The sequence below is a fragment of the Tachyglossus aculeatus genome, chromosome 8 (genome assembly GCF_015852505.1).
Source record: "Tachyglossus aculeatus isolate mTacAcu1 chromosome 8, mTacAcu1.pri, whole genome shotgun sequence".
In the NCBI taxonomy this organism is placed as follows: Eukaryota; Metazoa; Chordata; class Mammalia; order Monotremata; family Tachyglossidae; genus Tachyglossus; species Tachyglossus aculeatus.
In genome coordinates, this window is record NC_052073.1 from 30,668,232 (window position 1) to 30,674,073 (window position 5,842).

Here is a 5,842-nt window from a genome sequence, read left to right on the forward strand (position 1 = left end):
AAAGGCAAACGCTCATTTGTATGTAAAGCAGTTGGTTATATCAGACCTATTTATGTCTGCTCTGCCTTCCAGCTACAAAGATTTATGACTCAACACCCAAGAGACCTTTATATATCTATCCAAATTCATGCATTTTTTCCATTAACCTGTGTACTAGCATCTTGTATAACATGGCATGAAACAATGATATACATTTTTTTGTTTCTGTTCAAGCAAAGGAGAAAAAAAGTTCTCTTTGATAATCAAAAAAATACTTTCAACCTCTTCTGAGCTTGTTTGTCAAGATGTAATTTTTTGAAGAACAAATGCCTCACTCTTTCTCTCCCTTCTCACTGATTCTTTCTGCCACTGAATTTGATACTTCCTAGTCTTTCAAACTCTCAGAGATGTTATGTTTCTATTCTATTATTTATTATTTCTCAGTTGACAGGACTCTGTACAGCAATGTTGCAATAAACTACTCAACGCTATTTCTTTTAAATCAATAAGTTAAGGAGTGAAACTTCTGAAGACAAAAGTTTTTATCATTATGCTAAAGGCTGAGTTTTGAACCCCACAGAAAGAACTCCTATTTCAAAGTCCAGCTTTTCTCCCATTCTTATATAAACTGAAATCAAAATACGTAACTGCACCTCTAAATTATGTATACAACAATTCAGATATACATCTATAGAAAAGAATATTATTATTTTCAAAAAATTGTTCCCAGTGGCAGAGGATAGGAATGGATGAGAGAGAAGTGTGTGTGACGGGGGGAGGGGAAGAAGGGTAGAAAGAAGTCACACAAGCCCACTGTGGAGCCTTCCCCAACAAAAACTCCCCCATCCACTACTTCTCCATCTCAAGCAAGGAGATAGGCATTACATCTGCTCCGTCCCCACTATCTATCCTCACTCCCCTCCCAATCCCACCCAGCTCGGACACTTGGCTTCTCTATCCCCAACCTATTCAGTGCACCTCGATCTTGTCTCTCTCACCATAGACACTTTGCTCACACCGTCCCTTCTTCCTGGAACTCCTTCCCCATTTATATCAAATAGAACCCCTCCTTCCAAGCCCTGCTAAAAAAAAAAAAAATCACATCTCCTCCAAGAAGCCTTCCCTGACTGATCGCTCATCTCCCCACCCTTTTGGCCTCACCTTTGCACTTGAATCCACACCCCTAAGCACTTGGGTTATTACCCCAACCCCAGTGCATGCATATATATATTTTGTAATATATATATATATATATAATCCTTATATATTTATCTCCAAACATATACACATATATCCTCAGACATAGTTGCTTCCCCTCTTTAAATAAATTGTCAACTCCCAAATGTGCAGTACAATGCTCGGCACAGAGTAATATTCATTAAATACCACTGACTGGGGTAGAAAGAGAAAAAAGTCAGCACAACCTTTGTCCGCACTGGCTTGTCTTGCCGCTTCTCCATAGCTGATAGATGTTCCTGATCAGTCAACCAATTGTATTTATTTAGCACTTACTGTGTACAGAGCACTGTTCTAAGTGTTTGGGAAAGCAAAATATAACGAGTTGGTAGTCACACTCCCTGCCCACATCAAGCTTAGCGTCTAGCAGGAGGAAAAGATATTATAAATAAAGTATTTACAGATATGTACATAAGCACTGTGGGGCTGAGTATTTTTACCACAAAAACTCTATGGGTACACTACCAGAATGATTGAAGATGGAGGTGTTCTGAGGGAGATGTGTGCCAACACTGAAACTAAACTCTGAGGTAGGTACAATATTTGTGGATCAGACAATGTCCCTGTCCCACTCTGGGCTTCCAGCCTAAGTAGGAGGATGAACAGGTGATGGAGGAACTGAATCCCCATTTTGCAGATGAAGTAACAAGCACAGAAGCTATTTTTTCTTTTGTTCTCAACATTTTGTTTTTTAGAAAGACTTGGCTAAATGAGCAAACATGGAGGGAGTCCAGTAAGTGGCAATCCTGCCAGAAAAGTGCAATTCAGGGGAAGAGGTTTTGAGGTCTGCGGCAGGAGGGAAGAGATGAGGCATTTCGGCCAGCGAGGCAATAATAATAGTATGTGGAACCTAAGCACTTACTATGTGCCAAGCACTGTACTATTCATTCATTCATTCAATCTTATTTATTGAGTGCTTACTGTGTGCAGAGCACTGTACTAAATGCTTGGACAGTTCAGTTCAGCAGTATAGAGAGACAATCCCTGCCCACAAAAGGCTCACAGTCTAGAAGGGGGGAGACAGGCATCAAAACAAACAGGCATCAGTAGCATCAATAGAAATAGAATTATAGATATATACACATCATTAATATAAATAGAATTATAAATATGTACATAAATACACAAGTGCTGTGGGTTGGGGGGTAGAGCAAAGGAAGTTAGTCGGGGTGAAGGGGAGGGGAGGAACTAAGTACTTAGCACTGGGGAATATTCAAGATAATCAGGTCAGAGAGCAGGGGAAGGGGAAAACGGAGAGGGAGAGGGAAGCTCTGGAGAGAATTTCAACTTTTTTCCCAGAGCCTTTTTCAAATCTGTCTTGGTTCCATTAATCATGCCAGCCCAATACAATCAATACCTAGAACCTATATGCTTCACTGAGCCTTAGCGTGTCAGAAGTCTGGGCAAAGACAGGCCACGATAACAATAACAATAATAATAGCAACAACAATACATTAAGCACTTAATAATAATAATAATAATGGCATTTATTAAGCGCTTACTATGTGCAAAGCACTGTTCTAAGCGCTCGGGAGGTTACAAGGTGATCAGGTTGTCCCACAGGGGGCTCACAGTCATAGTCCTCATTTTACAGATGAGGAACTGAGGCACAGAGAAGTTAAGTGACCTGCCCAAAATCACACAGCTGACAACTGGCAGAGCCGGGATTTGATATGTGACAAGCATTGTTCTAAGGGTTTGGGTAGATACAAATTATTCAAGTCAGACACAGTCCCTGTCCACATGGGGCTCACTGTCTGAAGGGTTGAGTGAACGAGTTTTGAATCTCCATTTTACAGATGAAAAAATCCAAGGCATAGAGAAACTTAGTTACTTGCCTAAGGTCACACAGCAGGCATGTGGAGAAGCTAGGATAAGAACCCTTGTCACTTGACTCTCAAGCCCATGCTCTTTCCCAGTAGCAAGGGCTCCAGACTGGGAATTCCCCCAGACTTTCCCATTGTTGTGAGAAGAAAGCAAACAATTGACCCATGAAACTTTAAGACACTAGGTTGCTTTAAGGGGCAATCAGTAGCATTTACTGAGAACCTGCCACTGTAGTAAATGCTTGGGAGAGTGCCACAGTATGAAGAGACATTCTCCCTGCCCTCAAAGACCAAAAGTACTATTTATAAAAAGTAGGGGCAGGAGAAAATATAAGGATAAACAGGCAGCAATGTAGATATGCCAAGGTGAACTAACTTAATCACTGAATCTTCATGTAGAGGGATAAGTGATGAGGATAGGCATAAATCCTAATGGCAGCTGACAACGGGAAATTAATCGGAAAAGGTAGGATTTTAAGAGGACTTTGAAATCAGGAATGCTGTGGCCTGTAAGCCCCTGGACTGCGAGCTCTTTGGGAGTCAGAGTTCAAGTCTAATTCCTACCTATGTACTCTCAGTGTTCAGTACAGTGCTCTGCACATAGTAAGCAGTTAAATGCTACTACCTGGCAGATTTGAAGTGAGGAGCATAAGCAAGGTGTTGCTTGAAGAGGAAGAGGAGAAAGAGAGAGAGAGATACAGTTAGATGGTTGAAATCTGGGACTGAAGAGAATAAATGTGTCAATGGAAAGGTTGTTGGAGCGCCTTGAAGGCAATGGTAAGGAGTTTCTGCTTGGTGCAGAGAGGAAAAGGAGAGTCACTGGAGAATTTTGAGGAAGGAGAGGCATGGTTTGAGCAACCTATTAGGATGAGGATCTGGGCAGTGACGTGTAATGGAAACTGAAGGCAAGGAGACCAGAAGGGAGGTCGATAAGAGTAGTCAAACATGACCCCCGAGAGCTTGAACCAGGGTTAACCAGGTGGCAGCCATTGAGGTAGGAAGGAAGAAACAGCTCCAGGAAACATGTTGGAAGAACAGAGAGGATTTAGCAATCAGTTAAATGTGAGATGTCATCTCTCCCCTGGCTGGCAGCAGCCTGTGCCACTGCTGAAGCCATATGTCTGTCTTTTCAAGTTTGAAGATTATAGCTGGGCCAGGCAGCAATGTGCTTGGTCATTTGCCTGCTGCTGTGTGACCTTGGGCAAGTCACTTAACTTCTCTGTGACTCAGTTTCCTCATCTTTAAAATGGGGATTCAAGACCTTGTCTCCCCTTCCCCCTTAGGCTGCGAGCCCCATAAGGGACAGGGACTGTGTCTGACCTGATTATACTGTCTCTACTCCAGGATTTAGTACAGGGTACTAAACGCCATGATAATAATTATATGCCTCTATTGGGAACAAGGTACAGATACTGAATCATGAGCCATGCCTTCCCCCGTCCACTGCTGCAGCTTTCTTCCCCAAAAGTTCTGCAATTATCCTAGAAGTACTTTGCTATTTCTTTACCTTACTTTGGGACCCAAAGTGACAAAATATGGTACAGGACGTTGGTGTCCAGCAGAGGATCAAAAGCTGCAGGTCTCCTGGGAGAAGACCGTGCCCCATAGCTTTAGCCAGCTTGGTCCAAACCCACCCCAGGTGGCATCTCATGCCCAGCTCCACATGACAAGCAGCAGAAATCCTGAATCACAGATCTCTATTCAGAAACTAATAAGTGATTTCTTCTGGTCTTTCCCTCTGCCTCTCTTTGGAGGGTATCTCTCGATTTGAACATGTCAAGTTCATTATTGTGGAGGGTTGATTACTCTAAATATGCCAGCAATCCAGGAAATACATATGATCTACAAATTGAAATCCTCAATGAGTCTTCCCTGGATAGAGGCAGTCTTCCACAGAATTGCTTTCTCTTGTCTCTGTTCATTCCCCTAAATGTCTGTATTTCTTAAATGTAATAATACCAAGGGACAGAACAATAAGATGTGAGAGAAAAGATGTGCCATCTGGGGGGGTAGATGTTTTTAGAATACTCGTTCTCCAGTTTCGTTTTCCCTTTATCGTCAAATACTAAATCGTTTTATACACCCACAGGTAAAAAAAGAGAAAACCAAGACTAGAACTATGTTTAGTTTCCAAAAAAAAATAAAAAAAATCAATCAGCCCTATAAAAATTTTTATTGGCCCACAAAATTTTGATGGCCTCTTTCTACACTTTATCAATGATACGTTAGCTAGCAGGGAGTTGGGAAAGGCTAAGAAATCTCTGTATTAGTAGTAAAGGTTGTATTTTCCATTTTAATTCACACTTACCCACATCTTGATTTCACTTTGGGGTGACATGACCTGTCTGCATGTGCTTGTTTGATATAGAGTTAGTGGTGGGAGATCCAACCAGTTTTCAGCTGTGTACTCCTGTAAAAATAGATCCCATGATCAAATCGTCCAACCTCGGAGAAGGTGATAGGATTGAGACACAAGCATCAGGAGACCCAGGTTCTAAACTCAGCCCTGACATTGGCCTGCAGTGTGATCCTGATTAAATCACATCATCTGCATCTCAATTTCCTCATCTGTAAAATGGATCCTATTCTTCCTACCTGTAAGATTGTGATCCTTGTGTGGCAGGGACTGTGTCTGATCTAGTGGCCTTGAATCTTCCCCAATGTTTGGCAGGCATTAAGTGCTTAATAAAACACCATAATTAACTGAAGTATTTCTGGAACTGGTTCTGCCCAAATAGGAGGCCTCTTTTCCCCTCCTTATTGTATCCAGTATACCAAAGTGCCAACCTTTGTTATCCCTA